We start from the raw sequence: 12,589 nt of genomic DNA on the forward strand, positions 1-12,589 counted from the left end.
AGGTCCAGATCTGTTCCCCTCACAAGGTGTGTATGCTTCCATCTGCCAGGCTGTCTGCTTGCTTTGCACATCTCTCTCACATCATATGCCAACAGCACCCGTCGTATGCCATCCTGGCACAAACACAAGAGGATGCAGCTAAATTAAAATGTGGGGGAGAGGGATAGAGCACAGCTTGTTTTCTGTTCTGAAATTTGTGGTAATTCATGGGTTACTTTATTGTTTTTTTTTATTTTAATATATTTTCTTACTTTTTAAGTGAGGTATAACTTATATAGAGTAAATTGCATTAATCAGGACAACTTTTTACATGTATTGGGTTGGCCAAAAAGTTTGTTTGGGTTTTTCCATATCTTACAGATAAACCCGAACAATCTTTTTGGCTGACCCAGTATGCTAGGATTAGGTAAGCACAAACCAGATTAAGATATAGGATGTTTCTGGACTCCAGTAGGATCCCCTATGCCCCCTCCTAGTCAGCATACCCCCAAAGGTAAGCGCTTTTCCCGTCTCTATCACTGTACATTAGCTTTGTCTGTTTGATGTGTACATATGGAGAGACAGATGATAGATAGATAGATAGATAATGGATAATAGATATTTGTGTGTTTGGCTTCTTTCATCATCGTCTTTGAGGTTTATCCATGTATGGTGTTGTATATAGCAATAATTCATTCTTTTTCTTTGCTGTGAGTCATTCCAGTGTGTGAATATATCACAATTTATCCATTTTGCTGTTGATGGGCATTTAGCTATTTCTAACTTTTTTTTTTTTTTTTTTTTTTTTTGCGGTACGCGGGCCTCTCACTGTTGTGGCCTCTCCCGCTGCGGAGCAACAGGCTCCGGACGCGCAGGCTGAGCGGCCATGGCTCACGGGCCCAGCCGCTCCGCGGCATGTGGGATCTTCCCCAACCGGGGCACGAACCCGTGTCCCCTGCATCGGCAGGCGGACTCTCAACCACTGCGCCACCAGGGAAGCCCCTTTTTCTAACTTTTGAAGAAAGCTGCTGTGAACATCCTTGTAAGTGGCCATAGACACTTATGTCCCTGCTGTAAACCCAGGGGTGGGATTACTGAGTCGGAAGGATAACATATCCTTTAGCAAAGCATTTAGGTTTAACAGGTACCAAACGTTGGTTACTTTAACCAAAGTGCTTGAAAAGAGAAGAATCCTCCGTGGAGATTTGTATCTGTGGTTTTCAGAAGACCCAGTAAGTCGCCAGAGAGTGAGAAGTAGCGAGGGATGTAAGGAGTAAACTGACAGGAGATTGTAAAAGACAAGAAACAGAGAAAGGAAGAAAAGAGAGGGAGGAGACGGGGCTCCAGCTCGAGGAATGAACTTGGCCATGGGATGTCGAGGTCAAGACGAGTAAGGGTGGCAGAGAGAACACTGTAGCTGTTTTGGGGTGGCTCTTCAGCATTGAATATTCTTTTGCTGATCACAAAAGAGAAACAAATGGAGAGGACAAAGCTTTTAAAACAGATTAAAATCGTTCAGAATGATGTCATTTGCCTGTAAAGACGAGTGAATTCATTTTCCTGAAGACAAAATCAAAAATAAATACCCCTGGAGTCCCATTGTGTGGCTGTCCGCTGGGTGTGATGGGAGCCTTGGTCATGTAGATCAAATTTGACATCCGTGACAGTCACAGACCATGAATTGTCCGTATCTTATTTACTGAAAAATGTGTTTCTGAAAACAGTTTAACTTCATTATTTTAGGGATTGCATCGTAGAACAACTTTAGAAGCACATACGCAAGTAAAATCAGACATTTTCTTCATTAACCTAAAATTTTCATCTATTAACTCTGTTAACTCACTCCTGTCTTAGCAGTTAACCTTCACCCGTCAGGATGACTCGGCATTACATGTCGCATATATTGGGGGGTGCCTGTTTGGGGGGGGGTCTCTTCCTCTTTTCTGGGTCACTCGAGCAAAGCACAGCAAAGCTTGGGTTTGTGCTGGGAGGTGAGAAGGTAGCTGTGAATATATGTAAATGCTGTCGGAAGTTTAAGATCCACCCCCCGCCCCTCCCCCACCCCCCCTCACTCTTTGGAGCCATAAATTGGTTTAGCCACCTGGGTAGGAGTCACACTGCCCTCTCTTATTTCCTTTGTTCATTTCACTCATTTATCGAACACTGCCTCTGTATAAATAACTGTGATCCTTGCTAAGAGGAGATTTAAAAAATGAATGACATAATTCTTTCAGGGAACTTATAATCTTCTAGGGTAACTCTAGGTGTAAAAAGTAATTATAAGATAAAATAAAATAAGTAATCTAATGGATTTATGTACAAAAGGGTAATGGAATCTGGGAAAGCCTTGGCTCACCTCAACTGCAGGAGGTTGCGGGCGGAGTTTCTGAGAAGCGGTAGCACTGTAGCTGTGCCGTAAAGATGAAGAAGTAGGATTTCAGGAGGTGGGGGATGGGAAGGAGCCGGAGGAAAGGCAAAAGGTATGAAAGTGCATGGCATGAGGTGAAAATAAGGAAATTTCACATTCGCTTTAAGAAACTGGTTCTTCTTACCAACATCTGAGCCCTGGCTTGAGATAACCTCTCCCTTCCAAAACGCCTCCCATGAAAGAGGCCGTAGGACTTACATAGCAGAGCATTTGTAACAAAATTCAACTGTCTGAAAACAAACATTTGGGCTGGTCTCATTACAGAAACACATAGAACTCTATTTCCAGAGGTCTCCTGGTGGAGAGGCCCTTAGATGTCCAGACAGTTGGGATCCTCTAGAAAAGGGTTCAGGGTTTTGTGCTGAACTTGCCCACGCTCTTCTCATTTCCATTAACCTGGTGGGCTTCTGAACATCACCAGATTTCTGTGAGACAGTCTTGGGATTCAGTTAAAATGAACACTCCCCCCAAGATAAGGCTCTTTAGTTCACTTTTGGTGGTTTGGAGTTCTTTCCTTTTTCTATTCAAACAATAAGTATTTGTTGCGTGCCTTCCCTGTGTCAGAACAGGAAACAGCGTGGATTGAAAGATTCCTGCTATCTCACAGAGTGAGACAGACAGTAACTAAAGAAATAAACAAGAAAACCATCAGCAAGTGATGTGAACTACGCAGAGAAATAAAATAGGGTGCCAGGATGGTGAGTGAATGGGTGGCTTCTGGCACAGATCGTCTGAGGTGGTGACATCATGCTGATTTCTAGAGGAGACCACCAGGCAAAGGTGTGAGGGAAACACATTCCAGGCAGAGGCACGGCTGGTGCAAAGGCCTTAGCACAGGACCAAGCTTGGCACATTTGAGGAACAGAGACAAGGCCAACTTGTCCTGAGCCCAGTGACTGAACAGAGAGAGCAGGCATGAGATGAGTTAGAAAGGCAGTAGGGGGTGGGGGTAGGTCATGGAGGATTTTGTGACTTAGAAGAAGGAATTTGGAATTTTTTTCCAAGTGCAGTGGGAAATCGTTGGAAAGCTTTAAGCTTTGGGATAATTTGATCTGGTCTATATTTTTAGGTCACTCTGGTGGGTTTATGAAGAGGGGGCAAGTCTAGAATCAGGGAGATCGGTTGGGTGGATACCGCAATGCTAAAACAAAAACTGATGGTGGCCCGGACTTGATGGTGGTGGAGTCAGAGCAGAAGAAATGGAGAGAAGAGAATGGATTCGGGTGCATTGTGAACGAAGGTTCTACGGCGCTGAGGAAGATGAAAGAAAGAGACCCAGGAACATCCCTAGATTTTTGGCTTAAGCAACACAGTGGATTGTGTTGCCTTTTTCTGAGACAGGGATGGTTGACAGAGGAGCTGGTTTGAATGTGGGAGGGTAGAATCAAGAGTTCTCTTCTGAGCAAGCTCATTCTAACGCCTGTGAAACCATTCAAGTGTTCGTCTAGAGTTCTGGGCAGAGGTCAGGGCTGAAAATGTAGATCTGGGGAGCCATGAGGCTATAGGAAGAATCCCCTAGTGCTCTTTGTTAAGTTGCTATTGCGTTTGTCTTCCTGTGCATTCTCAGAAGAACATTCTCTTCTCTTTCCACATCCCTAGAGCCTCACTCTCCCAAGACCATGCAGCCTCCTTTTCTTGGCCTACTGGCTCTTTCTCTTTGTATGTATGAGGACCTGGGCTGACCAAAGTCCTTACTGACCCCGATCATTTTTCCATTTAGAATAGGACCACCTTTCCATCTATTCCCATCACCCTCTACGGATGGTCAAACACACACACACACACTTCTGGTTCTTGCAGCAAATACAGATGTAAATACAGATTAAGAAACGCTCATTGAGCAGTTGGGAAGGCTTCCAAAATATCAGATAATATCAATTTTTTAATGACCTTTTTTTTTTTTGGCGGTACGTGGGCCTCTCACTGTTGTGGCCTCTCCCGTTGCGGAGCACAGGCTCCGGACGCACAGGCTCAGCGGCCATGGCCCACGGGCCCAGCTGCTCCGCGGCATGTGGGATCTTCCGGGACCGGGGCACGAACCCGTGTCCCCTACATAGGCAGGCGGACCCTCAACCACTGCGCCACCAGGGAAGCCCTTTAATGACCTTTGCCCTATTTCTCAGATGGAAAAATTGAACTGCAGGTGGATCTAGGTTTTCATGTATAGCTTATCAGGGGCAGAGGCAGAAGCTAAGCCCCATTCAGTATCTCATTTGCTGGAGAGCAGAGCTACAGAGCCAGTGGAACACACCCAGGGATCCCTTTCATCCCCATCTCGACCTGATACCTGCAAATACTCTACCTGTTGCTGTCATTTGGTCCAGAGGAAAGAGGAATGAACTGTGATTCCAGAGCCCAGGCATTGAGTTCTGGCTCTGACCCTGGGAACCAAAAGAAAGGAAAATAATTATTGAGGACTTCTTTGTGGCAAAAGCTATGCCAGTGCTCTGCAGGTTTCTATCTTAATTTTCACACCAATCCTGTGAAATGATTCCTGTTATGCCCATTTTACAGTTGAAGAAACAGGGGCTCAGATGGGTGCAATGACTTCGCATTTGGGAATCACACCCAGATCTGTTGGAGGCTATTGTCCTGTATTGCTTCTCCTTGTCATGTGTCCAAGGGCCAGACTTCTAACTTCTCTTGACTGGGGTTTCTTCATTTATTAAATGGGACATTAAAATTTTAATGTATATGGTCTCATCCAGCTGTAATATTCTGGATTTTAAATGCATTTCAGTGTTTACTTTTTCAGTTTTCTCAGCAAGAGTTTTGAATCATACCATAACTGAAATGCTTTAGCAAGAGTATGATTTCCACCCTTTCATTGCAAGAGAGGGTAATTGACCTCGCCTTTGGAGTGGATTTGTTACCCTGACACCCAGGAGTGAAAGGCCACTTAGACACAGAAAGGATACTGACATAGCTTCTTTGTTGCCCTTGTTTACAGCTCTTGGTTTCTTCTTTTCTTTCTTTATGTCTGGAAAATGCTTCTCATTTTCTAAATCCTTGTGCTTTGAAGACTAAGATTGCCAGAGAAATGTCAAAGGAGACACGGGGTTAAATACAGAATTGATTCTGTTCGCTCCTAGCTGCAGAAGCCCCAGACACACTGTCACCCCAGACCTTGTCATCATTGTGAGAGCAGAGGCTTGGCATTCTGGGATCATCACTTCCTTTGCCAGCAGCAAAGGGCAAAGGGCTCTTCCTTAATTGCTGTTTGACTGTCTAGGTCCAGAGGAGCATTCTGATGGGAGAAAGAAAACGCATCACCAGTCTGGCAGCATGATGTTTTTGTCAAAACCTATCTTCATTGCAAAAGTTATCTTGGCATTTTAATCTCATCCCTTTTGATGGTTGTCCACTTATAACATGTTTTAAAATTCTAGCAAGGCGAGTGTTCTCTTTCTTAGTGTTCTTGACGATAATTTATTCATTTAAAAATTGTTATCTTATTAATTTTGTATAAAAGCTATTATCATGAATCGGTGTTGAATTTTGTCAAGTGCTTTTGCTGCATCTATTGATATGATTATATGATTTTTCTTTTCTAGCCTGATATGCTGGGTTCCATTAATTGATTTTTTTTTTAAAGATTTAATTGTATTTATTTTTGGCTGTGTTGGGTCTTCATTGCTGCACGCGAGCTTTCTCTAGTTGCAGCGAGTGGGGGCTACTCCTTGTTGCGCTGTGCAGGCTTCTCATTGCGGTGGCTTCTCTTGTTGTGGAGCACGGGCTCTAGGCACGCGGGCTTCAGTAGTTGTGCCTCGCAGGCTCTAGAGCACAGGTTCAGTAGTTGTGGCGCACGGGCTTAATTGCTCTGAGGCGGGTGGGATCATCCCAGACCAGGGATTGAACCCGTGTCCCCTGCATTGGCAGGCGGATTCTTATCCACTGTGCCACCAGGGAAGTCCCTCATTAATTGATTTTTAAATGTTGAACTAGTCTTGCATACCCAGGATAAATTCCACCTGGTCATGGTATAAAATTCTTTTTATATAATGTTGGATTCAATTTGCTTATAATTTGTTAAGGGTCTTTGCACCTATGTTCATGAGAGATATTAGTTTGTAGTTTTCTTTTCTTGTAATGTCTTTGTCTGGTTTTGCTATTAAGATAATGCTGTCATCATAGAATGAGTTAAGAAATGTTCCTTGTCCCTCTATTTTCTGGAAGAGATGGTAGGGAATCGATATAATTTCTTCCTTAAATGTTTGTTAAAAGTCATTGGTGAAACCATCTGGACCTGGTGCTTTCAGTTTTAGAAGTTTATTAATTATCAATCCACTCTCTTTAATAGAGAAAAGCCTATTCAAATTATATATTTCTCTTTGTGTGAGTTTTGGTAGAAGAGAGTTTGGAAAAATCCCTGCATCTTCAAGGAACTGACCCATTTCATCTAAGTTATCAAATTTGTAGGCATAGATTTGTTATAATATTACTTTATTATCCTTTTAATGTCCATGGGATCTGTTATGAAAGCCTCTCTTTCATTTCTGTTATTAGTCATTTGTATTTTCTCTCTTTTCCTCTTGATTAGCTTGGCCAGAGGTTTATCCATTTTATTGATCTTTTCAAAGAATCAGCTTTTGGTTTTGCTGATTTTCTCTATTGATTTCTTGTTTTCGATTTCATTAGTTTCTATTCTAATGTCTGTTATTTCTTTTCTTCTGCTTACTTTGGATTTAATTTGATCTTCTTTATGAGTTTCCTATAGTATAAGCTTAGATTACTGGTTTTAGATGTTTCTTCTTTTGTAATAAATGTATTCAATGCTATAAATTTCCCTTTAGGCACTGCTTTCACTGTATCTGACAAATTTTGATAGTTGTACTTGCATTTAGTTTACATTTTTAAAAACTTCTCTTGAGGCTTCTTTGACCATGTGTTATTTTGAAGTGTGTTTAAACTCCAAATATTTAAAATTTTTTGATGATCTTTTTGTTATTGATTTCTAGTTTAATTCCACTGTGGTTTGAGGGCATACTTTGTATGTAGTTTTTTTTTTTTTTAATTTGTTGCAGTGTGACATGGAAGCAACCTAAGTGTCCATCAACAGATGAATGGATAAAGAAGATGTGGTATATATACACAATGGAATATTACTCAGCCATAAACAAGAATAAAATAATGCCATTTGCAACAATATGGATGGACCTAGAGATTATCATACTAAGTGAAGTAAATCAGACAGAGAAAGACAAATATAATATGATACTGCTTATATATGGACTCTAAAAATATGATATAAATGAACTTATTTACAAAACAGAAATAGACTCACAGACATGGAAAACAAACTTATGGTACCAAAGGGGAAAAGAGGAGGAGGGATAAATTAGGAGTTTGGAATGAACATATACAAACTACTGTATATAAAATAGATAACCAACAAGACCTACTGTATAGCACAGGGAACTATACTCAATACCTTGTAATAACCTATAATGGAAAAAGAATCTAAAAAAGAATATATATATATGTATATATGTGTATATGTATAGACCGAATCACTTTGTTGTGTACCTGAAACTAACACAACATTGTAAATCAACTATATTTCAATTTTAAAAAAAGGATAAAAATTTGTTAAGGTGTGTTTATGGCCCAGAATGTGGTCTGTCTTGGTGAATGTTCCATGTGCACTTGAGAAGAATGGGTATTCTGTTGTTGTTAAGTGAATTGACAGTAGATGTCAATTATATCCAGTTGATTGGTGGTGTTGAGTTCAACTATATCCTTACTGATTTTCTGCCTTCTGGATCTGTCCATTTCTGATAGAGGGCTGTTGAAGTGTCCAGCTATAATAGTGGATTCATCTATTTCTCCTTGCAGTTCTATCAGTTTTTGCCTCATGTATTTTGATGCTCTGTTGTTAGGTGCATACATGTTAGGTATTATTATGTCTTCTTGAAGAATTGACCCCTTTATCACTAGATAATGCCCTTCTTTATCCCTGGTAATTTTCCTTGCTCTGAAGCCCACTTTGTCTGAAAGTAATAAAGGTACTCTAGTGTTCTTTTTTTTTTTTTTTTTTTTGCGGTACGCGGGCCTCTCACTGTTGTGGCCTCTCCTGTTGCGGAGCACAGGCTCTGGACGTGCAGGCTCAGCGGCCATGGCTCACGGGCTCAGCCGCTCTGTGGCATGTGGGATCTTCCCAGAGTGGGGCACAAACCCGTGTCCCCTGCATCGGCAGGCAGACTCTCAACCACTGCACCACCAGGGAAGCCCTCTAGTGTTCTTTTGATTGGTGTTAGTGTGGTATATCTTCATTTCTTGGATTAAAAAAAAATTATATCCAATCTATCACTGATGAAATTATTACTTTGAAAAATGTGACTGCTCTTGCAAAAGGCAGTATAGTAGACTATTTTCAGTCATTCATACCTTAATATGAATTCGTATATAAGATCCTTTCAATAAACAGGTCAAGATAATTTTATGTGGAAGGAAATGGGGAAGCTGTAAGAGATGAAGAGTCAGTAATGGAGACAGCGAGATGGAAGCCCCACAGAGAGAGACAGTCAGATGTAAAAGGCAAATCTTGTGCTCCTTAAGATTTTTGCACAAGGCTGATATTGCTTGAATGCTTAGGAGCTTTCCTTTCTAAGTGAATTCATTAGCAGTTGTGTACTGAGTGTGGACTTGGATATAGAGCAGGAGCTAGGAACACACGAAGGCTCCCAGGAGCACCCTGGTGACCGCACTACCTAGTGGCTCTGCATAGGCTGTCTTAGAACTTGCTGTGGTTTTTGTCTCCAGGCTTAGGAAATGGAAGGGAAACAATATTGATTTACAGGGCTTATTCCCCAAGGTTCTTTTTGCTTCCTTCTTTTAGCCACGTCCTCTTTTATCATCTCAAGCCCTTTTTACTCAGACTACATCAAGGTAGCCTAGTGTTCCCGGTTATGCTCAACTCCAGGAAGCAGGATGTTCTTTCAAAGCCCACTTCCTGTCAGAGTGTCCCAGTCTTGAGAGGATCTGTCCAGATAGGACCGGCCTTTCAGCCAAGCTGAGTATGTGGTGTGTGTGATGGTGTGATTTGAGGAGTGCCTGCAGCGTTGTTACATCCGAAAAATTTCTTTCCCACTCATGCCTAAAATTCTACCCTTAATGATTCATACCAGTTATCAACACCTGGTGCCTGGAAGGGAAAGACACAAAAAGAAGATGCTGGCTGTTTACTTCCTCATTTTTCCTGGCAGTGGCCCATGTTTAGGGTCATAAAGCGACTTCTTTTTTTTTTTTTAATTTTTATTGGAGTATAGTTGATTTACAATGTTGTGTTAGTTTCTGCTGTACAGCAAAGTGAATCAGTTATACATACACATATATCAACTCCTTTTTTAAGATGCTTTCCCCATATAGGTCATTAGAGAGCATGGAGTAGAGTTCCCTGTGCTATACAGTAGGTCCTTATTAATTATCTATTTTATATTTTTTTAACATCTTTATTGGAGTATAATTGCTTTACAATGTTGTGTTAGTTTCCACTGTATAACAAAGTGAATCAGCTATATGTATACATATATCCCCATATCCCCTCCCTCTCGCATCTCCCTCCCACCTTCCCTATCCCACCCCTCTAGGTGATCACAAAACACTGAGCTGATCTCCCTGTGTGATGCAGCTGCTTCCCACTAGCTATCTATTTTACATTTGGTAGTGTATATATGTCCGTGCCACTCTCTCACTTCGTCCAGCTTCCCCTTCCCCCTCCCCGTGTCCTCAAGTCCATTCTCTACGTTTGCGTCTTTATTCTTGTCCTGCCCCTAGGTTCATCAGAACCTTTTTTTTTTCTTTTTTAGATTCCATATATATGTGTAAGCATACAGTATTTGTTTTTCTCTTTCTGACTTACTTCACTCTGAGTGCACTTCCTCCTGCTGTGTTTGGTCTCCTCACCCGATCCCCATTCCCGCTGCCCTGGAGGCTGTGTGTGGTCCCCGATTCTCACTGGGCCTCCCCACTGCCCATGGCTCCCTGCTAGCACGGCTGCCCAGCTGGAGGCTCTGCTCCACACCCACAAGAGCTGCCCTTCTCTCTACTCCTCACTGGGGTGCCCCCAGAAACGGCTCCCTGGCCACCTCCTGGCTTTGAGACCCTGAAGCCAATTACCAGGGCTTGGTGGCATGCTGGCATTCCAACTCTGTGTTCAGAGACCTTATGTTGGTAGCTTGAAATCAGCCACGGTGGAAGTATTTATGATGCTGAAAACTCAGCCTGTCTGGGCCACAGCCAAATCGAATCTCAGAGTTTTTGGTGACGTAGAAAAGAATAACTTTATTGCTTTGCCAGGCAGAGGGGGACACAGCAGGCTTGTGCCCTGAAAAACTGTGTGTCCAAAGCCGGGAGGATCTGGTGAGGAGTTTTATAGCTATAGTTCAGGGGCAGGGCTGCTGATAAGGATTGGGCGGGGCCTGCAGTCCTTTAATCTGGCCTCAGGTGGTCTCCTGATGAGCTTTTTGTTCTCAAGCTTTTGTTTTTGTGACCTGCTCTCTGGAATGAAGAATGCTTCGAGTAGTAAACATCTTCCATTTGCTGGGGGTTTTAGTTCTGCAGAAGAGCTCAAAGATATTGTTATGTGTGTCCCTTGAGGCAGAATCAGGACCCTGCCCGAGGCTGCACTATTGTTTCTCGACTGATCCTCCCTTGTCTCTGCATCCCCTCCCTTCCCTGATTAGCAACTGTTTGAACCTGCCCTTTGGAACTCAGGGAAGGTCATGGAGGCTGAATGAAGCCTATTCCCTACAAACAAGAAATGGGGGACACAGAAAGGCTTCCATGCCCAGGAGCCCCACAGGGTTCTGCTCAGTTTTATTTACACCACAGAAATCTGCAAACACCACGAATCAGAGCTTTTCTTTCTGGAGAGCCAAGTTATTTTTATCAGTACACCTCTAAGTGGGCTTCTGGTTCTTTCAGAAGAATTAACAAAAAAAAAAACAAACGAATCTGGAAGTATTAGGCAGGACTTCCTTCTCTCAAGAGATCTTCTGGGTCCCCATCACCTCAGAAGGCAGGGCTCAGGGATGATTTAAAGCTTCTCTTCCCACCCATGTGGTGAGGTTACTTGGGAGAGGCTGGCTCGGCTCAGGAAGACTGGATTCCACCTTCGCAGGGCACACTCCCCAAGCTGAGGCTCTTATCGGCTTCTTGAACTAAAGCTGAGTTCTTCACAGGAGGGTGTCTGTGTGTGCTCTCCAATGACAGGATCCTGCTTCCTATAATTCTCCACCCGTGGCCTCTCTGCCTTGTTCTGGAGGCTCAAATGTAAGAGATGCCGCCCTTCTTCTGGGCACTTGGACACACCCTTCTCCAAGCCCTTCCTGCAGGAGGCCAGACACATCAGATCTATATCTGTGAAGCTAGAGGCTACCTTATTCCATTAACATCTCTGGTTCCACTGGAAAGGCCTGAAAGTGTTAGAGGACAGAAAGAAGAATGTTGTCATCAGTTTGGTTTTACTCTAAATTGTCATGGTTTTGATACATTTGAGACTACATACATTATTACTATTATTTTTGTCATTGGGTGAGTGCCCTTTTCGTAAGATTATACTTTGAATCTCAAGCTCTTGCTCCCTGTTATGGGCTGAATTGTGTCCCGTCACCCCATATTCATAGACTGAAGTCCTAGTTCCCAGCACCTCAGAATGGGACCTCCTGGATCTCAGACTTTGAGCCTCCAGAACTGTGAGACAATATATTTCTGTGGCTTAAACCACCCAGTCTGTGGTAGTTTGTAGCTCAAGGAAACTAATACACTTCCCAGTAAATTTACTTTTCTTTTGTGCCCCATCAGGGTTTGCAGATAAGCAAAACTCTTTAATGTCTTATCTTTGTTAAAACCTCAGAATTTTTTCTTTATCATGTAGAATGAGGGGAAACTGAAATATTGCAAAGCCATCCAAAATTAGAACTAGTACCTACAAGTTAGAAACGTTTAAAAAGTTATTTAATAAAAATAAGACAAACTTAAGACATATAAAACTATTTACATTGTTCCAAAGTTTCTATTTACATTTGTCAACACATATTTTCACACAGAATCATTGGCCATGTGCTTTCCTGGGTTCTGTTTTTAACATTATTTGATAGAAATATTTCTACTTAGTGATGATGTTCATATTCTTATTTAAACAGCAACGTTTTATCTTTGTGCCTTTCACGTATTTTAGTT

The sequence above is a fragment of the Delphinus delphis genome, chromosome 6 (assembly GCF_949987515.2).
Source record: "Delphinus delphis chromosome 6, mDelDel1.2, whole genome shotgun sequence".
In the NCBI taxonomy this organism is placed as follows: Eukaryota; Metazoa; Chordata; class Mammalia; order Artiodactyla; family Delphinidae; genus Delphinus; species Delphinus delphis.